General features: G+C 42.6%; 1 protein-coding gene across 2 annotated transcripts in view; it reads right to left on the bottom strand.

Annotated features, from left to right (window-relative positions):
- Positions 1-24,781, bottom strand: part of FAM184B (family with sequence similarity 184 member B) — a 150,681-nt gene that overhangs the window by 76,356 nt on the left and 49,544 nt on the right. The gene's annotated exons all lie outside the window — the stretch shown is intronic.

The following is a 24,781-nucleotide window of genomic DNA, read 5'->3' as shown; positions in this document are numbered from 1 at the left end:
CTCTCTCTCAAAAAATAAACTTTAGGGACGCCTGGGTGGCTCAGTTGGTTAAGTGTCCAACTTTGGCTCAGGTCACGATTTCACGGTTCTTGGGTTTGAGCCCTGCATCAGGCTCTGTGTTGGCAGCCCAGAGCCTGGAGCCTGCTTTGGATTCTGTGTCTCCCTCTCTCTGCCCCTCCCCTGCTCATCCTCTGTGTCTCTCTCTCTCAAAAATAAATAAACATTAAAAAAAGTTTTTAATAAATAAACTTTAAAAAAGAGATTTAAAAAAATTGTCCCCAGGAGAGACTAGTAAGGAAGCAGGGAGGTGAGACAGGAAAGTGGTGGAAGCAAAGTGAAGTGAGGGAGTGATTAATGCATAAAGGCCACATATATCTGTGGCAGAGATCCATAGGGGAGCTCTGGAGTGCCATGGGAATCCAGCAAAAGATTTAAAGCTCAGATTTGTTAAAAACAGAAAACACTTTGGGGCACAAACAACCCCCCCCAAAAAAAACCAAAACATCAGAAAATAGAATTCAGCAGTATATAAAAAGGATTACACACCATGACCAAATGGGATTTATCCCAGGAATGCAAAGTTGATTTAACATCTAAAAATCAGTTAATGGAATGCACCATATGAATAGAATAAAAGACAAAAAGGACATGATTGTCTCAATAGACACAGGACAAGCATTTGGTAAAATACAACACCCCTTCGTAATACCAACAACACTCAACAACCTAGAAATAGAAGGGAGCCTCATCAATCTGGTAGAGGCAACAGCTTGCGCTGTATCCATGGTGAAACACTGTTTCTCCATAACTTCAGGAACAAAACAGGGGCACTTTGTTATTGCAGAGAAGAGAAGGAAGGAAGGTGGGAGCATGGTAGGGCCCAGGAACTGGCCTGAGCAACAGGTAGATGTTTACTAAAAGGGAAAAGCTACAGGTAGGACAGGCATGGGGAAGAAAATCAAGAAATCTGTATTGAACAAATTTAAAAAAAAATTTTAATGTTTTATTTATTTTTAAGACAGAGAGAGACAGAGCATGAGTGGAGATGGGGCAGAGAGAGAGGGAGACACAGAATGGGAAGCAGGCTCCAGGCTCCGAGCTGTCAGCACAGAGCCCGACACAGGGCTCGAACTCACGAACCGTGAGATCATGACCTGAGCCGAAGTTGGATGCTTGACCAACTGAGCCACCCAGGAGCCCTGTCACACAGTTTCACACTTATAGACCCTTGACCTTTGTAGGTTGCTGTTTTTCCCTTGTTCATAAGTCTTGTCTATTGAATTGGACTAGAATTTCATTATCAATTTCCCACTACTTAGTTAAGACTTCATTAATGGCTTTCAAATCCTATTCCTTATATCCCCAAGTTCCTCTGTGAGACTGAAAGCCGTTGAAAGGATCAAGGTGGAGGCAAAGCAGGTGGAGACCCCCCTGAACCAGAGAAGAACTGCTTTCACACTGGGGGGTTACCAGACATGGAGTTTATAAATAATCCAAAAGGTTTCCATTGCTTTAAAACGGTAAAACACACAGGGGCTTAGATGACTATGAGAATAAATCAATCAGAAACATGATATGAGAGAAAGTTTGGGGTAATTGTGTGTGTATGTATGTATATGTAATTATGAAATAGTTGTTGAAGAAGGCCAAATGGCACCACTAGAGCTGACACCTGTGATACGTTTAATAACAGTTTACCTTAAGGGGTGCCTGGGTGGTCCAATCAGTTAAGCTTCTGCCTTCAGATCAGGTCACAATCTTGCAGTTCCTGAGTTTGAGCCCCGCGTCGGGCTCTGTGTTGACAGCTCAGAGCCTGGAGCCTGCTTCAGATTCTGTGTCTCACTCTCTGTCTGCCTCTCCCCTGCTCATGGTCTATCTATCTGTCTGTCTCTCTCTCTCAAAAATAAATAAATTAATTAATTAATTTTTAAAAAAAAGAAACCACATATCCAGGATGCTGCCTAAAATCTCAATTTTTTTAAGTTTATTTATTTATTTTGAAATAGACAGAGAGAACACAAATAGGGGAGGCACAGAGAGAAAAGGAGAGAGAGAAAATCCCAAGCAGGCTCTAAACTGTCAGCACAGAGACTGACATGGGGCTCAAACTCATGAAACGTGAGATCACAAATTTGAGCCGAAATCAACAGACACTTTATCGACTGAGCTACCCAGGCACTCCTAAAATCTTCTTTTTCACCGTCTACATGTGACATACCTATTGGTTGGCTGTCTGTCTCCCTTCCTAAAATGTAGGCTCTGTGACAGAGGAGACTGGTCTTCTTTGTTCACTACTAATGATCCCTAGTGCCTGACTCAAGGTGAACACTCTAAAAATATTTCTTAAGTGGATGAGTGAATGAAGAAGGAATCAGAGCTCTATCTTGAACCATGTTGTTCTAAAGGTGTGAGATGAGCTTGACATCTTGTGAAGTCTTGGGAGAATAAGCACTGTTTCGAGAATGTGAATCTAATACTCTTTGATGTCAAGGTCAAGGGAAGGAAGCCCTTTTGTCCTCCCAGGAAGACTCGCCAATGAAATGAAGCTGCTGTCTCTACAACTCGTTCCTCTCATCACCCTTGCACACAATTTGGCCACCTTTGGTTTCTACGGCTTCTAATAGTTTGCACCTAAGAGTGTATCTGGAGTAACCGAATGTTGAAACTGGTAATGCCACTGGCTGTCATTTGTGTCAATAATAAATACCATTTTTACAGAGTTTACTAATATCCCTAGAACAAGGTTAGGTGCGGTATACACATTCATAATCTCAGAAAATCCTCATAGCAATGTTGCAAAGTTAGTATTTTTATCCCCATTCTAAGCATGAAAATTTGAGGTTCAGAGAAGTTTAGTAACTTTTGCAAGGTCACAGGAGATAAGAAATTTTCACGAACTCTGAAGCACATGCTCACAGCCTGCTACTACATTGCGTCTCCCAGTCCCATTCAACCACTTATTCCTTTATGCATTTACTGCACATCTCAGATGGACCAGATTCTGTTCTGGGCACAGAACATATGGTCGATAAGACAACTAAAGCTGTAGCCTCAGAAATATTATGATTCAATGGGAAAGTCAGACAAGAAATCGGTGAAGTTTCAATACCTTGTGATAAGTGCTATGAGAGGGATCAGCACCAATTACTACGGAAACACAGAAGAAGGGGTCTATTTGGAAAGAAGACTTCCCGGGAAAAGTTAGCCTTGCCTACTCAATTTGGGATGACCTATTTCCTTTTACATGTCAACCTGCATATAGGCAAGAACAGTATGGCTTCTGTGTATTGTCTCCTAGCACTTAGGAGGAAGTTGAGGGTGCCACAGTTTCATAATAAATAGATCTATTATGATCCTGTTGCAGGCCATCAAGGATTTATAATTTATTTCCACAGAGTTGCTGCAGGGGAACAGCCACCAAGCAGAGACCACATTTCGTAGCCCCCTTGTATCTACATGGGACCATAATTGTCAGTGGAATGTAGCCAGATGTAGTGGTGTCATCTTCGGGCCAACAGTGGAGTTAAGGTGAAGAGGAGGGTTAAGAAGGGGGTATGGACTTTCCATAGTCTCTTTTTTCCATCTACAAACTTAATGAACAGGACTCAGAGGCTTTAGAAGAAGGTGGAATACAAGATGGAAGGCACCTAGGTCCTTGATGATTGATGGAAGACCATCTACTCACCAGGAGCACTGGCACTGATCTTTATATAAACAAGAAATAACCTATAGTATTGGGCCTCTGAAGTCCTGGCATTTATTTGTTCCAACAGCTACTGTTACCCTAGGAAACCTCACAGGACTCAGCATACAGTCAGAATCCTATGATTACAGTGAAAGTCTACAAAGTAAACTCAACAAAGGGAAAAGATGAATGGGGAGAAGTCTGGAGGAAACTAGGCTCAAGCTTCCAAAAGTCCTCCCCCAGTGGAGTCCTCTTCCAGCACAATCCCACAGGACTTGCTTAATTTCCCTATCAAAGCATTGTAACAACAACTGTGAAATACTGTTTACCAAAGGAGCTCATTAAAGACTGAGTACAGTTTTTACTGGGGGCTAGCCAGGTAGGCAACTTCTACTGGCAGTACAAAAATACCAGATTCCCAGGAGGAAAGCAAGTGCTCAGTATAAATCACACCATTTGCATAAACAGTTTAGGCATAGTGAGTCACTCTTAACAGTCTGGGTGGTGGGAACCCTCTGGAGAGCTAAGTTCCTAGATGCCAAGTGAGGGCCACTTTGCAAGACAGCAATCTAAGCATAAGCCATCTTGGGCCATCTAAGTTAACTCTTTCTGTGCGCCTAATACCCAACTGATAAAGATTCTCTTCAGTAGAGTCAAGCTTGTGCCATGAGTAAATCTGAACATAAATAAGGCTTTCTCATGGTGAAGAACAAAACATCCTTGAAAGGTTATTCCATGAAATTTGGCATAGGTGATTCCATGAAGGATAAAATCAACTGGTGTAGGTGGTGATCATAGAGAATGGAATTCCTACATTCATCTACAGCTGTAGAACAGAAAACTTAGTTGAAGATTCTGCATATCCTGATGCCACAAAAGCACTCAATGAAAAAAGAACCCAAAGAACTCAAAGAAGAATGAACTCCACCCGTTTGAGTAGAAACCACTGTCCTCTGGGTTTTGAGGACTATAACTGTTTCCAGCATTTGCTCATGTGAGTCTTCTCTGTCCTGTGAAAACTCTCCCCACATGCATACCCTTGAATTAACACAAGATCAGAGGTAGCAGAGAGGGTATCACACTGTGGGTGGGCACATGATGTCTGAGGGCTCTTGCACATATGCACGTTTACTCATGGCGGCTCCCAATGAAAAGTCCCCAACTAATCCCCACCAAGGGTCTCCTCCAATTGTTCTGTTTGCCTGAGATCCAGTTACAGAACTCCTGGAGTCCAGAAGTGCCCTCCTCCCTTTCCCCTCATGCCCTCACCCAGAAGGTTACTCCAAGGATAGTGTATGCACAAATAAGAAAGTATGTTATGTTGTTATGTTATGTTATGTTATGTTATGTTATGTTATGTTATGTTATATTTCATATCATATTTCTCACCCTCTTTTACACAAATGTGCATTAATCTAGACCATGATTTTTTTTACCCTGCAATAGATCTTGGAGGTTATGTAATTCTGTACATAAAGCAATTCCTTATTTTTATTTTTGGCTGCTTCATATGCCATTGTATGGATGTGCTATAATTTATTTTTCTGCTGCTTTCTGATAGACATTGAGGTGTTTCTCCATGGAAGATTATTGATATGTTTCTTATTTCACTGTTAAGAAACAAACTTTTTTTCCTTTTCCATTCCTGCCAGTAAACTTGAGGTCTGCTTTTTGCATATGAAATTCTAATGTTTTTATTTATTTTTGAAGGAGAGAGAGAGACAGAGCATGAGCAGGGGAGGGGCAGAGAGAGAGGGAGACACAGAATCCGAAGCAGGCTCCAGGCTCTGAGCTATCAGCACAGAGCCCAATGCAGGGCTCGAACTCACAAACTGTGAGATCATGACCTGAGCCGAAGTCGGATGCTTAACTGACTGGGTCACCCAGGCGCCCCTGCTTATGAGTGAAATTCTAGAGCTTGGCGTTTAAAAAAACAACAACAACCCACATCTTCATAATTAATACAGAAGCCTAGTGAAGAGATGGAGGAAGAGTCTCCTCTTCTTGCAGGAGAAAGAGACACCATTTTGTGTCATAAACCTAACTCAAAAAATTTTGAGAACGTTCAAATGTGTCAAATTTGTCTTCCTGTGCAACATGGAGACATGTGTGAATGTTCACGACTATGACCATGGCAAGGGCATTCCTGGGGGGCTCCACTGGGATATCCTGCCTACTATCAAGACATCTTCTTCTTTTTCTATCTTCTCCACTTCCTCACTCTTGTAAGTTTGCTCTCTGAGTTTAACCTCTCTTTCTTTACCTGGTGCAATAGTCTGTTTTCATCTTAACTGCCCCCCACCACCACTGCCAATTTTTAACCTGAACTCCATGGCCAATCATTTCAACTACCTTCTTATTGACATCCTCAAACCTTCTGCCCATCTCATCTTTAGCCTCACATCCTTGGTATTCAAAACAGCAGATCAACCCAACCACCTCAACTCTTGTCAAATACTCCTAACTGGTCCGTAAGATTCCCAACCTCTGAATCACTATATTGCACATCTGAAACTAATGTAATACTGTATGTTAACTAACTAGAATTAAAATAAAAATGTTAAATAAAAAAAAAGAAACTTGACAAGTATGGATTTGAGGCAGTCTGGAACATTAAATAAGACCTTGTTAGACTGAAAAAAAAAAAATATGCCTGACTTCACCTGTGGTCTCCATGCTGATACCTTTAATCAATATGTCTTGAAGTCATTCCTTATTCCTTTTCCCTGTAAAGGCTATTTTAATTCTCTACCACATTTCATAGGCCACATCCCCAATTCTTGGCCCATTCCTATTCTACCATACAGTGTTATCTCTTGCTTTTTGGAGGAGCAGTCATTAAGAGCTTGAGCTCCAGGGCTAGCCAACCTAGGTTGGAGTTCCAGCCTCACTGTTTCCTACCTGGTGACTTGGGAAGATAATTCAACCTCTCTAGAGCTCAGTTCCTTTAACAGCAAAATGGTATTAACAAAGGGAACCTGGGTGGCTCAGTCGGTTAAGCATCTGACTTGATTTCAGCTCAGGTCATGATCTCACAGTTGTGGGACTGAGCCCCATGCTTAAGATTCTCTCTCTCCTTCTCTCTCTGCCCCTCCCCTGCTCTCTCTCTCTCTCTCTCTCTCTCTCTCTCTCAAAAATAAATAAATAAACATTTTTAAAAATGACATTAACAACAGCATCAATCTCTTAGGGCTATATTGAGAACTACATGAGAGAATGCACGGAAACACTAGATATTGAATAACTGCATAATTAATGTACCTGAGATCCAGAGAAAAAAAGACTTGAATTCTTAACCATAAGCTGGGAAAAAGTATTTAGTGCAGTGTTGGGGCAGAAGCAGACTGGTACAGTTAAGGAGAGAATGGAGGGCAGGGAAAGGGAGGTGACTGATGGGTGCCTACTATTCCCCAAAGACACTGGTGAAGGGAAGGGGAACAGAGCAGATAGACAAACAGGATCAAAGCAAGTGGGAGGCACTAGAGAAAGGCAGATGAGAAGAATTTAGAAGAATGGAAAAGATGCAATATAACTAAGTTTTATTTGGAACCATTGGAAAAAAGTATAAGACATTTCACTTCCTATATAAAGTGTCCTTTAGTCCCCTACAAACAATAGAAACTTACTCCATTCATCTTTCTTCCAGTGCACTTTGCAGCACTTGGTTGTTATGGTCCTTTCATGTCACAAGATGGACACTTGGGTGCTAGATGTTGAAGTAAAATGTGAGCTTCATCAGAGTAGGGACCTCAGGGACCCTCAACAGGACCTTCTATATTACATAGTTCCCAGGCACCTAGTATGGTCAATGTCCGGCTTGATTCAGGTTCTCAGAGTGTTTACTGTTAAACAGAGGGAGGACTTTGTAAAGGGGTGGTGAAAGACTAAAAGAATAGGATTCGAGAAGGGAGACCTGCAGGAGCAGAGGCCCTCAAGTGGGAACATACAGGAAACAAAGATAACAATGAAAATACTAGGTTTGGAATCTCTCCTGCCTGAGTTCAGATCCTGTTTGTCATTCGATGTATGGACCCAGATGCTATTTGCTATCTGTGTCACCTTGCACGTGCTATATCATCTCGCTGAGTCTCAGTTTCCTCATTTGTATAAGGGGGAGAATAAGGGGGAGCTTTATTGAGTTATTGAAGAATTAAATGAGATACTGCTCTAAGGCATGTTGCATGGTGCCGGGCTCACATTAAGCATCTGATGAGACTCCGCTGTTACTATTATGGTTTCCGTAGGGCACTTTAATCCTGACAGAGGTCCCTGCAGCAGTGGCATTTCTCCTAAGGAAGGCAATATGGTAGGAACAATGGAGCTGGCCAGGATCCTCTGGAATGAGATGGGCGTAGGTTTACCTTCCTGGTAGCAGAGATTGCTGGTGTGCCCAGTATCTGTTTCTCTCCTACATCCTTAAAAATAGAAGGTTTAGGGGTGCCTCGTGGCTCAGTAGGTTAAGCGTCTGACTCTTGGTTTCAGCTCAGGTCATGATCTCACAGTTGGTGAGTTCAAGCCCTGCATCAGGCTCTGTGCTAGCAGTGTGGAGACTGCTTGGGATTCTCTCTCTCCCTCTCTTTCTGCCCCTCCTCCACTCGTGCTGTCTCTATCTCTCCCAAAATAAACTTAAGAAAAAAATAGAAGCCCTAACCTTTCCATGGGAAGTTTGCCACAATTCTCAGCTTCCCTTCCAGCTCTGAACAGCCATGTGATCAAGTTCTGCCCAGCTGGATATAAGCAGACATGTCATTCCTTTCTTCCAGGATGGGTCCTCTATTTCTGAGCGGTCTTCTTGGACCATGTTGTGAACACCATGGGCTAAGATTGGCAGAACAATGAGATAAGAGGAGCCAAGGCCTTTGCTGCCGTGGAAGGCCATGCCAGCCCTGGACTGATTTCAACTGGATTGCATTTGGGTTTTCTGTCACTCTCAGAAAACCTAATTCAGTTGATATATATACTTTCTGACTCTTATCTTTTTAAAAAACTGTTCAAGTTATTTAACTTCTTGGAAACTGTTTCTTGCCTATAAAATAGACCTGTTTTTTAAGGATACGATAGGATTACATCTCTGAGGTTCTGGCACATAGTAGGTACTCATTAAATGTTTCTTCCTCCTCTCTTCTCATGTTCTGCTCTCAAAAAGAAACGTCCCCCTTTTTTGGAGACTCAATCTGCTCCTCCCGCCCTCCTCTACGTCTGCAATTGTTGAGCAGAATTGGAGCAGACCCACCCTTTCTCTGGGCTTGGTGCCATGCTTTCTTTCACTCACCACCTAGCCAACTGAAACATCAAAGGAACTGCCCGAACCTCATTTATAAATCCACCTCCTCAGTAGGAGGCCGACTTCAGAATCCATCAAGGGACATGAATAATTTAGCAGCCAAGAGAAATACTGAGCCAGTCACAGTCTTCCCAAGGGTTTTAGAAATCCACTGCTAATGGTTTGATTCCGGAGAAAATTTCAGCAGAGGGCCTGTGAGGGTCTTAGAGGTTGAGTATTGTAGGTTTAACAAAGTCATAATTTATGTATTATGTGCATGAGATCCTGAGGAAGTTTTCCATCAAGTCTGGAAGCAGGAGTCAGAAGTGAAATAAAAAAGGAAGGAAGGAAATAATATTTATTGAGTGCCCAGAGTATAAGCTTCACTGGGCCAGGTAACTGACATAGGATTTTTCAATTAATCTTTTTTAATTATTTTTTTAAGTTTATTTATTTATTTTGAGAGAGAGAATGCAAGTGAGAGAGGGGTAGAGAGAAAGAGAGAGAGAATCCCAAGCAGGTTCTGCACTGTCAGTACAGAGTCCAATGTGGGGCTCGGACTCACGAACCATGAGATCATGACTTGAGCCAAAGTTGGACACTTAACCAACTGAGCCCCCAGGCACCCCTTCAAATAATCTTCTAATGATTCTAGAAAGTGACCATTCTCATGATTATCCCTATTTTACAGGAAGGAAACTGACAATTTTGAGGAAACTGACATTGGGTGGCCTAACTTAATGTGCAAGGGTCCTACGGCATGGTGCTCACTAGGAGCCTTTACAGACTACTGGATCTGGCTTCATATCACAGCTCCACCACTTTCTAGCTGTGTGACTTCGAGTATGTGATTGAACCTCTCTGATTCTCAGTAACCTCATCTAAGGCGTGGAAAACGCAATGCCTACCTCATAGATTTGCTTAGAGATTAAAATGACATAGTGAACCTAAAACCCTATAGCAGTGTTTCTAGCACACAATAAACACTCAAAATATGCTGTTATTATTTTTACTATTATTGATATTATTGCCAAAAGTCATTGAGCTAAAAAGTAAGGGTGCTGGAATTCAACCCCAAACCCTTCTGGATCTAAAATTAAAAGAAACAGAAGCATAACTGTGGTTAGAAAAGAGCTGGTAATATTCTTCCCTACAAGATTTTTTGTAGCATTTACCACATTTGCAGAATTTAGCAGTCACGGTGCTCAGCCCCGGAAAAACAGAGAAAACTGAAAATCATTCTATTTAGGAACTTGTATGAGATATGGTAGATGTATTATTTGTCCATTTTTTTTCCCTTTCCCTCCCCTTCCTGACCATGGCCCTCCCAGTCTATGGACCTCATTTACTTGAATCCCTGTTGGGCTTTATTTATCACTTGCTTTGGCAAATGGAATTTGAGAGTACTTGTTGCAAACAGAGGCTTTAAATGTGTTCGTGTTTTGGCTTGCCCTCTTGTGCTTCTACCTTTTGCCACTGGAAGAGTACACGCAGGGTAGCCACAGTTCCCAGAATGAGAGACAAGTGGAACCTTCCAGACCTCAACTCAAAGCCTGGAGCTATCCTGGTTCAGCCAAGTTCAGCAGAGAGCCGCTGAGCAGCAGCCAGGCTGAGCATGAAACAAACCACTGTTGTTGGAGGCCACTGAGATTTTAGGGTTGTTTATAACACAGCGTTATTGCCAGGAAAACACAAAGAGAGAGAGAAAGAAACAAGTAAGACAACTAGTATATTGGGGCACCTGGGTGGCTCAGTCGGTTAAGCGTCTGACTTCGGCTCAGGTCATGATCTCACAGTTTGTGGGTTCCAGCCCCATGTCGGGGTCTGTGCTGACAGCTGAGAGCCTGGAGCCTGCTTTGGATTCTGTGTCTCCTTCTCTTTCTGCCCCTCCCCAACTTGTGCTCTGCCTCTCTATGTCTCTCAAAAATAGATAGATAGATAGATAAATAAATGTAAAGACAACGAGTATATTTAACAGTATCTGATGTACTTTGCTAGCAGTCTTCAGGGGCACAGGGAAAGGCACAGGAAAGCAAGGATCACACTGCCCAGTAATCCTCCCCGACCTTCCATCCTGCATCATCATTAATGGATCACTCCCACCAACATATAAATGTGCTGTAATTTTTTTCATTAACAAAAATCCTTCTTAATCCCAGTCCCCCATTTTTCTGCACCCCTTTATAAAGACTTCTCAAATACTTTGTTTGTACCTATTGTCACTAATTCCTTCCACCCTCTTCTCTCTTGAACCCTCTCCAAACAGGCTTTCAAGCTGACCAATCCACCAAGCCAACTCCTCACTCTTTCACTAATGATCTCTACATTGCTAAAACAGTAGCCAATTCTGAGTCTCCAACTGTTCAACTTTTCGGCAGCTTTTTGACATTAGAAATCACTTCCTCCTCCCCAAAACAGTCTTCACTTGGCTCCCATAATACATCATCCACCTACTGACCACTGGCCACTCCTCATCTGGCTAGTTCCTCGTCATCTCTCACCCTTCAAATAGGGGTTCCCCAAAGCTTAGGCCTCAGATTGCTACTCTTCTCTACAAACATTCCTTTGGGATCTTATCCAAGCTCATGATTTCATGCATCCTTATTTGCTAATGACTCCCAAATTAAATGGCCAGGTTGGACCCATCAGCTGAACGTCCGACTCATGTATCCTCTTGCTTACCAATATCTTCACTCGGATAGCTAATATACATCTCACATTTAATTCTGGATTTTTCCTTCAAAACCTGCTCTTCCCACAATGTTCTCCATCTCACCTCATGCAATATTCTCCAACTCCCTCCGTCTAGTTGCTTAGGTCAAATTTTGGAGTTGACCAACAAGTTCATGAAAAGATGTTCAACACAATGTCACTCATCATTAGGGAAATGCAAATCAATACTACAATAAGATAGCACTTCACAACTATCAGGATGTTTTTTGTTTGTTTGTTTGTTTTGAGAGAGTGAGGGCAAATGGACAAGGGGCAGAGAGAAGGAGAGAGAGAATCCCAAGCAGGCTCTGCACTGTCACTGCAGAGCCTAATAGCTTAATTCAGGGCTTGAACTCACACACCATGAGATCGTGACCTGAGCCAATCGTGACCTACCACTTAACTGACTAAGCCACCCAGGTGCCCTAGGATGGTTATTTTTAAAAAAACAGAAGACAAGTGTTGATGAGATGTGGAGGAATTGGAACCCTTGTGCATGGCTGGCAGGAATGTAAAGTGGTGTAGCCACTTGGAAAACGGTAGGAGGGTTCCTCAAATAATTAAATGTAGAATTACCAGTTGATACAGTAATTATACTTCTAGAGTTTCAATTCCAAGAGAATTGAAAGCACGTACTTGAACAAGTATGTGTACACCCATGTTCACAGCATTATTCACAATAGTCAAAAGACAGAAACAACCCAAGCGTCCATCAGTGGATGGATGGATAAACAAAATGTAGTATATACATACAATGTTATTCACACTTAAAAAGAAAGAAATTCTGGGGCACCTGGGTGGCTCAGTCAGTTGAGTGTCCGACTCTTGGTTTCACCCCAGGTCATGATCTTGCCGTTCATGAGTTCAAGCCCCATGTCAAGCTCTGCGCTGATGGTGCAGAGTCTGCTTGGGATTCTCTCTCTCTCTCTCTCTCTCTCTCTCTCTCTCTCTCTCTCTCCCTTTCTCTATGCCCCTCCCCTGCTCACATACACACTTTCTCTCAAAATAAATAAATAAACTTAAAAAAAAAGAAGTTCTGACATATGCCAGAACTTGGATGAACTTTGAAGACATTATGCTAAGTGACATAAGCCAGTCACGAATGACAAATATTGTGTGATTGTTTATATGAGGATCCTAGAGTAGTCAAATTCACAGAGACAAAAAGTAGAATGGTGGTTGCAGGGGCTGGAGGAAGGTATGGGAATGTGGAGTTATTGTTGACAAGGTATAGAGTTTCAGTTTAGGAAGATGAAAAAGTTCTAGAGCTAGCTGGTGATAATGGTTGCACAATGTGAATGTACTTAAATGCCACCGAACTATACATTTTAAAATGATAAATTTTATGTTATTTATATTTTGTCAGAATAAAAACATGTTTAAAATTTCCTGGCTCAAATATGTCTCTCCCATCCCACATCCACTCCCTGAATGTGGCCACTTCTCACCTTCCCATCCTCCCCTTAAACTGAGTCATGAGTCCATCAGTGGATGGATGGATAAACAAAATGTAGTATATACATACAATGTATTCACACTTAAAAAGAAAGAAATTCTGGGGCACCTGGGTGGCTCAGTCAGTTGAGTGTCCGACTCTTGGTTTCACCCCAGGTCATGATCTTGCCGTTCATGAGTTCAAGCCCCATGTCAAGCTCTGCGCTGATGGTGCAGAGTCTGGACCACTGCAATGACCTCCCGACTCTTGCTTCTGCCTTTCCCATACAGTCTGCTAAAAGTCAGCCAAATCATGTCCCTCCACTGCTCAAAATCTTCCCCTTGTTTCCAGTGCACTCAGGAAAAGTCAGGGCCTTAAAATGGCCAAAAGGGGGTTACCTGACCTGGCTCCCCATGACCTTTCTGAGCTCACCTCATGCTCTTTCTCAATCCGCCCATCTTCCACTGCACTGACATCCTTGCTACGCCTCAGTCATGCCATGGCCTTCTCTCTGTATCTGTGCATATATTGTTGCCTTTTGGGGATTACCATCCTTCCATCTGACATCTACATGGCTTTGGGTTTCTGCTCATATGCCACCTTATCGGTGGTACCTGCCCTGATTACCCCAAAGCCTTGCTCTCCCCGTATCTTTCCCCCTTGATTTTTCTCCATGTCACCTTCATCTGACATATTATATATCTAACATATTTTTAAAAATTTACTTATTTGCCTCCCTCTCCAGAAAATGAATTGTATGCAGAGACTTTCGTCTGTCAAGTCCACTACTAGATCCCAGAACAGTGCCTGACATGTGCAAAGGACCCTGTAAATATTTGTCGAATAATGAAGTTTCTCTTTATCCTAGCAGAAAGGCGTCAGAATGAGTTGGGTTTAAAAAGATGAGCAGTTGTCAGCTAGGTGGGCAGGGAGGGGAGGAGAATACAGGTAGGGGGAGTCTCAGAAACAGCAGGTAGCACAAAAGCATGACACAGAATGGGCTGGGAAGGGACACACAAGGGGAGCCCTCCTGGGGAGGAACACTAGCAGAAAGGGGAGGACAGTGTGACACAATGCTGGACAGGCAGGCAGGGCTTGGACCCTCAAGGCTGCAGCATCCATGTTAAGGGGTTTATCCTGTGTGCCTAGCACGTAGTGATCATGTAGATTCCCATGGGACCTTGCCCCCCAGGAAGCCTGGTGTGGTAGGTCGTGGGGTCGAGGTGGCGGTGGGGCAGGGATCTGCATTTTTCACATTCATCTGCAGAGTCCTCAGATCCTGAAAAATGATGTGTGCATACATTGGGGAACTATGTTTACATGTCTTGCAGGAAGCTTTTCTCATAAGATTCTGCCTGTCTGTAATGTGGTGAATAACACACTCCGTAATGGTTAATTTGATGTGTCAGCTTGATTAGGCCATGGGATGTCAGCTATTTGGTTAAACAGGATTCTGGGTGTGTCTGTGAGTGTTTCTGAATGAGATTAACATTTGAATCAGTAGGCAGAGTGAAGCGGACTGCCCTCCCCAGTGTGGGTGGGCCTCCGCAGCTCCAATGGAGGACTGAATAGAAGGAAAGGCCGTGGTGAGGGAGAATTCACTCTGACTGCCGCATGTGGAATCAGTCTTCTGCCCTTGGACAGGGCACCATTGGTTCTCCTCAGGCCTGCAGACTTGGGGCTGAAATTTACACGGCCAGTGCTCATGGGTCTCCAGCTTGCCAGACCAGACATCAGGGGCCTCTCCGCTTTCATAACCTGGTGAGCCAATTCCTTATAAGAAATCATTCACAAAAAAAAAAAAAGAAAAAAAAAAGAAAAAAAAACAAAAACAAAAACAAAAAGTTCCATCGACTATTCTAGGTGCTATACATTTAAAAAAAAAAAGAAATCATTCACACGTGTACATGTGTGTGTGTGTGTGCAAGTGTGTGTATTCTGTTTCTGTGGAGAACCTAATACACTCTCCAGTTCATAAGTTTGGGACCACCGCCCTGGCTGCAGAGTGGAGTCCCGATATAATGGGGGCAGGAAGAGGACTGCAGGATGCCCAAGAACAAGCTGGGGGTGGCAAAAGTTGGAATTAGAGCCAGAGAGGGGAAGAAGTACCAGGAAGGATGGCAGACCTAGAGATGCTCTGTATGTGGGGTGGGGAAGAGGGAAAAGAGTTCAGAGGATTCTCCTGCTTGCACGACTGAGGGGGTGTCCATTCCACCCCACCTTGGAAACATAGCATCGTAGGATGCGAGAACACGGAAAGGCTGTGGTCCTTGCTCTTGACTCAAATGTCTGCACACATGGTGGAGCCCCAACTTCCTGGCACCAAGTCAGAATAGAGGACTACCTAGCTCTTAAGAAGGAAGACCTGAATTTGAGTGCCAAAATGCCCAGAAAGAGCAGAGGTCATGAGGTTGCTACCCCTTCCTTTGTGGAAATGGGATAGAACAGGTTCCAAGTAAGGCTGGGCTCCTGCAGGAAAATGGGCTTGGGACGGACTCCTAGATGGAGTCCTTGATGCTAATTAAAATCTCACCATTACCTTGGGGCACCTGGGTGGCTCAGTTGGTTAAGCGTCTGACTTTGGCTCAGGTCATGATCTCATGGTTCATGAGTTCCAGCCCTGCATCAGGCTCTGTGCTGACAGCTCAGAGTCTGGAACCTGCTTTGGATTCTGTGTTTCCCTCTCTCTCAAAAATAAACGTTGAAAAAAAAATCTCCCCATAACCCATCAGAGAGCCATTGCTAGGTACCTAGCTGCACATGGCTGTGCTGGGAGGCTTAGGCTTCTGAGTAACTGACGCCCACTGTCTCTCAAACCAGTTTAGACTGAGACTTAGCTAAAAGGTGAGTGCAGTTTCTCCAAAGGATCTTTTTTTTTTAATGTTTATTTATTTTTGAGAGAAAGAATGCAACAGAGCATGAGCAGGGGAGGGGCAGAGAGAGAGGGAGACAGAGTCCAAAGGAGGCTCCAGGCTCTGAGCTGTTAGCACAAGCCTGATGCGAGGCTCAAACCCACAAACTCGGGGGTCATGACCTGAGCCGAAGTCCAACGCTTAACCAACTGAGCAACCCAGGCGCCCCTCTCCAAAGGCTCTCAATTAGAGCACCTTCTTTTCCTGGTCCAGGCCTGCTCTCACAGAGACATGGGCCTTCCTGCCTTCTAGTCAGCTGCACTAAAGCAGATGTGGGACCTGGAAAGTGGCCATCTTGTCTTGTAAACATGGAATTATTTGTTTACAGCTTTTTGGAAAGGGAAGACTAGGGATAGTTCCCTTGGTTAGCTAACCTGGTCAATGGATACGAGTATGTTAGTCATACTTCCTTTGTGGATAAAGCCAATCCAAAGAAATCTTAACACTGCTCACAGGGAATATTGTAACAGACAAGTAATCCAAACTGGGGCATCAAAATCTATAACAGCGCACACAAATGAAATTGTGTGAACTCAAAAGCAGAAACAGCAGTTCTTCAAGTTCACCTGTTTAAATTACGATTTTATAAAGTTAAATTCTGAAAGCAGGTTGTGTGTGTATCTTATACAGACATGCATATCCATTTGCTCCATACAAATGGTGTAACAATGAGTGCTAATGTTATTTTTACATAGCACTTTACAGTTCAGAAAGCAACTTTAAAGGTAAACCCCACAGCATGAAAGATAAATATATTGAATGCTCATTCTAAATGAATTTTTATTTTCTTCACTGTTCTCTGGGGGAAAAAATCTCCTTAAGAATTTTCCAATCCATTTATTGTACCTTCTGCATAATGTTCAGTAAATGGTATGTTTCAGGCTAAATATTCTTGTCCAAATAACACCTTAAAACCCAAAGACCCATTTACAATACTCGGGTCTCCTTTGCAAATTGTCTTCCCAGCCATAGCTGAGTTTCTGTGCTGTGACCATGGGTGGCCTTGAGTACTACAGCAGGGAATTCTTTTACATTTTATCTTGTTAATGTTTATTTATTTATTTTGAGAGAGAGAAAAAGCATGCACGAGCAGTGAAGGGGCAAAGAGAGAGAAAAGAAAGACTCCCAAGCAGGCTCCATGCTGTCAGCACAGAGCCCGACGTGGGGCTCAAAGTCATGAACCATGAAATCATGACCTGAGCCAAAATCAAGAGTAGGTAGCTTAACCTACTGAGACACCCAGGTGCCCCCTCAAGCAGGGAGTTCTGCTAGATGCTCTGTTCGATTCTCAATTTATGGGTGATGGGTAGACATGGCTCACTTAACCTTCGCACAAGAAATGGAAGAGCCACACTGGGGCAAGCTCACAGACAAGACCATCTTTTGTCTCTGGCTTGTCCTATCGGGAGCATCTGTGAGAAAACAGAGTCCACAGAAGCCAGCCACAGCAGGGGCCTCAAAAAGTTAGAGTAGATTCAGTTAAAATTAAAGATATAAAATTGAAGAGGCAAGATGGTGTTTTAAAATCACACACACACATCAACAAAGAAAAGGGTCAAGAATATACCAGAATATGACCAGAGTGATCTCTGGATGGTACAAAATGAAGGGTGATCAATTTTTCTCCTTTTTTGTTTTTTGTTTGTTTTTCTGCATTCTCCAATTTTTTCTATAATGAGTGTGTACTTCAGTTATATCAGAAAAAAAAATCTATGTGTTTTTCTTTTATTTTAAGGTTGGGATATACCATTGAACTGTTCAGCATCAATTAATCCACAAGGGTCTGGCCTGAGGCACAAGCCCTGGAGAAACAGATTCTGACAGAGAAGAATCAAGTCCTGAGGCCTCGTCCGACCATGCTGCCTCCACCTGGCTGGTCTATTTTGGTCTGAATGGCCCAATGATAAATGTGTTGTCTTTTCCATTAAGGTCTCTAGTTCTACAAAGAAGAGTTTAAGAAACTTCAGCAAGTGGTGCTGGGAAAACTGGACAGCGACATGCAGAAGAATGAACCTGGACCACTTTCTTACACCATACACAAAAATAAACTCAAAATGGATGAAAGACCTAAACAAAGGACAGGAAGTCATCAAAATCCTCGAGGAAAAAGCAGGCAAAAACCTCTTTGATCTTGCCCGCAGCAATTTCTTACTCAACACGTCTCCAGAGTCAAGGGAAACAAAAGCAAAAATGAACTACTGGGACCTCATCAAAATAAAAAGCTTCTGCACAGTGAAGGAAACAATCAGCAAAACTAAAAGGCAACCGACAGAATGGGAGAAGATATTTGCAAATGACATATCAGATAAAGGGTTAGTATCCAAAATCTACAAAGAATTTATCAAACTCAACACCCAAAGAACAAATAATCCAGTGAAGAAATGGGCAAAAGACATGAGTAGACACTTCTTCAATGAAAACATCCAGATGGCCAACCAACACATGAAAAAATGTTCAACATCACTCCTCATCAGGGAAATACAAATCAAAACCACAATGAGATGCCACCTTACACCTGTCAGAATGGTTAACATTAACAACTCAGGCAACAATAGATGTTGGCAAGGATGCAGAGAAAGAGGATCTCTTTTGCATTGTTGGTGGGAATGCAAGCTGGTGCAGCCACTCTGGAAAACAGTATGGAAGTTCCTCAAAAAACTAAAAATAGAACTACCCTATGACCCAGCAATTGCACTACTGGGCATTTTTCCAAGGGATGCAGGTGTGCTATTTCAAAGGGACACATGCACCCCCATATTTATAACAGCACTATCAACAATAGCCAAAGTATGAGAAGAACCCACATGTCCATCAATGGATGACTGGGTAAAGAAAATGTGGTATATATACACAATGGAGTATTACTCGGCAAACAAAAAGAATGAAATCTTGCTATTTGCAACTACATGGATGGAACTGGAGGGTATTATGCTAAGTGAAATTAGTCAGAGAAAGACAAAAATCATATGACTTCATTCATATGAGGACTTTAAGAGACAAAACAGATGAACATAAGGAAAGGGAAACAAAAATAATATAAAAAACAGGGAGGGGGACAAAACAAAAGAGACTCATAAATATGGAGAACAAACTGAGGGTTGTTGGAGGGGTTATGGGAGGGGGGATGGGCTAAATGGGTAAGGGGCATTAAGGAATCTACTCCTGAAATCATTGCTTCACTATATGCTGACTAATTTGGATGTAAACTTTAAAAAATAAAAAATAAAGTTAAAGAAAAAAAGGAGAGTTTAAGAGAGTCTTGTTGCTGCTGTGGGTGTAATGATGTGTGAAAAACTTTGATCCAGGAGATAGGGAACCACGGGTCACAGACAAATAATGGATGCCAATGTTCGGTGGCCACTCTCTGCTTTCAGAGATGAGCTCTTGAGGTCAACCTCGCATAAACCTCTTCGGGAAACAAATGTAACAACAACAGCAAGAGCATTTGGCTTCTGTAAACCTGAGAGCCAACCTGCTGTCTGTACTGCCTCAACAATTCTGGAATAGTCCCCTCAAAACCACTCTCCCCATGACTACTCAACTTGACAACCCCTTCACCCCTTGCTCACCAGAGTGTTCTTTCTAAATCTAAGGGCTGACTATATGACAGTCCTGCTTAACAATCCTCAGAGGCTCCTCATCACCCACAGCAGTGGCTCTCAACCTTTTGCTGTCCCAGTGTCCCTGATGGTAGGAAATGGCCTATGGGGACTCACCACTGTAGAGCCTGTTGGTTTTGTTGGGACAGTCATGACACACTTTTGTGTGTCCAGATGCCAAACCCTGGGCCAGGCAACTAGCAGGCACACAGTAGGTCCTCCGTGACAGGTTGCTGAAGTGAACTAGCTGGGACTGTTACACAGCACTGTATCCTCCCCACCTGGCAGAACCCCTCATCCAGAATTTGACAGAAGATAAATGAATGAATAAGTGACGGACAAGTGAATGAAGAACTCCATGTGACAGAGAGGGGACATCACTCAAATGTGATACACGCAAGTGATATTATATAGAGCTGCCTTGGAAGAGAGGCACGCAATTCTTATCTTCATCTAACTAGTGAAAACAATTTTAATCACCCCAGGTAGTAAAGTCAGAAAATAATAGAAATTATTCTTCAGTAAACATTTAGTAAGCATCTAATATGAGTCTGACCTTGAATCTAGAGCTCTTTTCATTCCGTTCAAATCCAATAGCTATCTGTGGGGTTACAAAAACCCTTAATAGAACATTCTGTGGGTGAGCATCTAAGAGGTTGCCAGGATGGGTTCTGATAATAACATTAAGTATAAAATCATGTCTATTTTCACTGATGGTGACAGTCTTCTTTCTCTTGGCTGAGTTCCCTGAATCAATCTTAAGTCTTCCAGCATTAGAAAGCCCAAAATACATTTGTTACATACTCCTGAAAGTCCCTTCTTTGCTTTTAAAAGAGAAAGAAAGATCCAGAGGTCATGGAGTAATGCCTTCCCTGCATTTCTTGGCCTGATCCTTCTTGATCCAGTAAAAATATGTGAAACTCCCCTTTAAAATCTTTATGTTTTAGGGTCACCTGGGTGACTCACCTGGTTAAGCATCCGACTTCGGCTCAGGTCATGATCCTACAGTTCATGGGTTCGAGTCCCACGTTGGGCTCTATGCTGACAGCTCAGAGCCTGGAGCCTGCTTTGGATTCTGTGTCTCACTCTCTCTCTCTGCCTCTACCCCACTCACACTCTCTCTCTCAAAAATAAACATTAAAAAAATTAAAATCTTTATGTTTTAGCAACCAAATCCTAGAAATGTACAGATTTAACAATCAGGCCTCTTCTAGATACAAAAACAGAAAATCAAATTCACCAGGTTGGGGAAAAGAAGGCAATTAATTGGCTCATGTACCTGAAAAGTCCAGAGCCAGTTCTGGCTTCTGGTACAGATAGATCCAGGCTCTCAAATGTCTATTGACTCTATCTCTTTCCATCTCATAGTTTTGCTTCCCTTTGAGCTGGCTTTATTCTTCAGGAGGTTCTTAGCAAAGTAGCCACAGGCAGCTTCAATAATACATTTTACCAACTTAGCATGCCCCTAGAAAGAGAGTGCCTTTGCCAACCACTTCAACAAAGTCTCAAGGTATTCACCCAAGAAGAGTCATGGTTTCTAACACTAACTTCTGTGGCCAATGAGATAGAATACACTGATCAGGTAAGCTCAGGTCATGTGGGATCCAGGAAAATGGGGCCTACCTGCCTCAACCATATGGTCTAGAGACTGAAGTGGGGGACACTGTGCCAGCACGAACAGATGTCCACTACAGCCAGTACTCCTGGGAAAGACAAGATCTTCAATTTCTCTGAGAAAATGGTTTCCTCTCCTAGTAAACAGAATGGTCAAACTGAACTGATACTTCACAAAGGGAATGGATGTGAACGAGGGAGTCTAAGGTCAAATAGGCCTGAAAAGGATTTGGGCACCTCTGTTATAAAGATACTTGTTTAGCTGTCTCTACCCACAGAAGGTAGCCATTGAGTTCTTTTTCTTATGCATAAAACCTTGGATTGCGAGCAACTTGTTCTGCAAGTGTTCTGCAAGACGAGCAAACATTTCTAATAAATTTTAACTTGATAAAGGAGCAATGTCTTGCAATATTAGTAGTATGTGATGCCGAACATGGCATGATCACAACTGAGCCAATGGTTCCTGAAATTCTCTTTGATATACGTATGCTTTGGATTACAAAAATGTTTCCAGAATGAGTTATGCTCACAAACCAAGGTTTCACTGTAATGCCAATTAATGTCCTTTCAATTGTATTTTGGGAGGTGCTGGGCCAAGAGTTCTTTAGGTTTTGACCTGTGTGAAGTAAAGTGTCAAAGGCACAGGAGAGCACATGGTAGGAGTGCTCAGGGCTTGGAGCTCTTTCCATCTGGACAGTCAGCACAGACAGGTCCTGGAGGGGACCGGGAACTGGGGGAGTAGAGTGAGGAAGTTTCTGGAGAGAGAGAGTGGGTCGAGGTGTGCAGGGAGAACAAATGTTGTCTGTGGGGAGCTGGGAGAAATAAGACTCAAAAAACGCAAAAGAAAAAAAAAAGACTCAAAGAAGGCATCTCAGCATTCTAGCATAGTTAGCTCTAGGTGGTGGCATTACAGGGGCTTTGAACTTTTAAGCAATTTTTGCTTTTTTGCATTTTCTAATTTCTTACAAAGTATGTATTACTTTGAAAAAAAAAATGACCAAGGGAGAGAAACATTTTAAAATATTTTTTAAAATGCAAAAACTATACGAACTAATTAACCATGTAGTTTTTCTATAACCCATACTCTATTTGATTAAATGGATAAGTTTTAAGGCGTGCCTGGATGGCTCAGTCGGTTAAACGTCTGACTCTTGGTTTTGGCTCAGGTCATGATCTCATGGTTTCATGAGTTACAGCCCTGCGTCAGGCTCTGCGCTGGCAGCACAGAGCCTGCTTGGATTCTCTCTCTCCCTCTCTCTTTGCCCCTCCCCCACTCATGCTGTCTCTGTCTCTCTCAAAATAAATAAAATAAAAACTTAAAAAAAGGAACTTAAGCAGGTAAGTTTTAAGTTAAAAGCTGGTAACTTCCTTAATCTCTGTCATTGGCCTTTTTTCCTGTAGTGAAAAAGCAAATATAAGGATGACAATTATGAAGAGAAATGATTCTCTATTCAACTCTTCATTTTTCCTCATTGCTCCCTGTCTCATTACAGGTACTCTGGCTCCTGAAAGGATGCTGACCATGCAGGACCATGGGTGCAATGAACACCATGCTCAATCACTCTGCAGATGACGCTACAAGCAGAATAAATGCAAAAGCAGCAGGTATTTAGGATACATACCCATCCATGGTGCTGCTAAACTCATCCTGCATCAAACAGAGGTACACAGAGTCCCAGAGTGCTGAAGTCAGGATGGGTGACTGTTCTCATCAGGTTTCCAAAATCTGAGATGCTCAGCAAGCCAGTTTTAAAAGGACATAACTAGATGATGATGATGATGATGGTGGTGGTGGTGGTGACGGTAATAGCAGGATGATCTTTATAATACAGATGATAATTATAGCAGCAACTAACACTTCCTGAGGGTTTACAAGGTGCTAGGCACTGAGGTCACAGCTTGATACACCCTCTCCCATCTGACCCTCACAATAATCCCACAGTGGGTAAATCACATTATTTCCTCAATTTTATAGATTGGCAAACTAAGGCACAGGAAGGGTTGGGAAATGTGCCTGAGGTTATGGGACTGGAGAGCAACCAAACAAACCAAGACTCTGTTCTGGCTTGCTCTAGGGCCCGTGTTCTTAACCACTGCATAAACCATTTAAACAAAACTGGAGGGCCAATTAAGTAAAAGTGAATTCTAAATCTATGATTGGTAAGGTCTTAAGTAAGAGTGAATCCTATTCCTTTTTTTAAATAAATTTTTTATGTTTATTTATTTTTGAGAGAGAGAGAGAGAGAGAGAGAAGGGGAGGAGAAGAGAGAGGGAGACACAGAACACGAAGCAGGTCCCAGGCTCTGAGCTGTCAGCACAGAGCCCTACTCAGGGCTTGAACCCACAATGGTGAGATCATGACCCGAGCCAAAGTCAGACACTTAACTGACTGCACCACCTACGCATCCCAAAGTGAATCTTATTCTTAATCTTTACTTAATCTTAAGTACAGCTGAATCCTACTCATTCAACGGTAGGCGCTATAAAAATGGTAAGGGGCTGTATGGTAAAGGGTTATAAGAATACTCCCTGAAATACAGAGGGTTAAATAAGGTGGGATTTATTTTTCTCTTTCTCAGAACAGTCCCCAGGTGAGTGCTGGTCAGAAGTGGGTGGAAGGCTCTGGTCTACAGCTCAGTTCTGCCACGCTCATCCTTCATCAATCTCAACCTGCAGCCTCTGTTATCTGGGCCCACACCCTCTGCCACATTTGTTGCCATTTCAATCAGTAAAAAAGGGAAATAGAGGAGGTCCAGGGTAAGCAGCTTTAACTTAAGTGGGGATGAAGTTGGAGGTGCATACATCACCCACTCACCTCCCACGATTCTGCTTGCACTTTCTCCCAAGGCCTCACCTAGCCAACAAGGAGATTGGGAAATGCAGTCTTTGGCTTGGCTGCCATCTGTCCAGCTAAAGCATAGATGGTTCTACAACTAAAAGGAAAAAAGGTAGACAGGCTGTTTCCTCTGTGCCAGTGCCCTAGAAAGTTAAAAGTTCGATCGTGCCTTTCACTGATTCTATACCAACTGTCTTATGTACAGATTAAGAAGCAAGGCTCAGAGAGTTTAAGCAATTTTGCCAGTATCCTTCATCTCATTAGGGCAGAAAAGAATCTAGAGCTAGTCCCCTGACTTTCAGTCCAATGTTCCTTTTTTCTAAATTGAGTCTTCAGATTAAATTGAAAAGGTTACCATCAAAATTCTAAGTTGTGCCAGATAAACACAATGACCTTTAAAAGACTGACAGCCGGTTGTGACACTGCTCAAATGTTGAACAGACGTTCAAAAGAAGTCAATAAAGGCCAAAAGAAAGGTGAATATATTCACAGAATTTTAAGATTGTAAGCAAGATATCACCAAGACCATCTTCCTCATTTCATAAATAAGGCCATTATGGCCTCAGGAGTCCACTGATTTCTACATAGTCACCCAGCATATGGGGAAGAGTCACGATTGGCTTTATCTCTCGATCTTCAGTGTTACTTCCACTGAACCTTAAAGTCCCTCATGAGAAGGAGAAGGCACCTCAGAACACCATAAAGTTGGAGCCCATGTGACTGAT

This window comes from Panthera pardus, unplaced genomic scaffold (assembly GCF_024362965.1).
Source record: "Panthera pardus isolate Hobbes unplaced genomic scaffold, ASM2436296v1 HiC_scaffold_13, whole genome shotgun sequence".
Taxonomy (NCBI): domain Eukaryota; kingdom Metazoa; phylum Chordata; class Mammalia; order Carnivora; family Felidae; genus Panthera; species Panthera pardus.
Note: the sequence above shows the minus strand (reverse complement) of the source record. Positions and strands in the feature narration are given on the sequence as shown.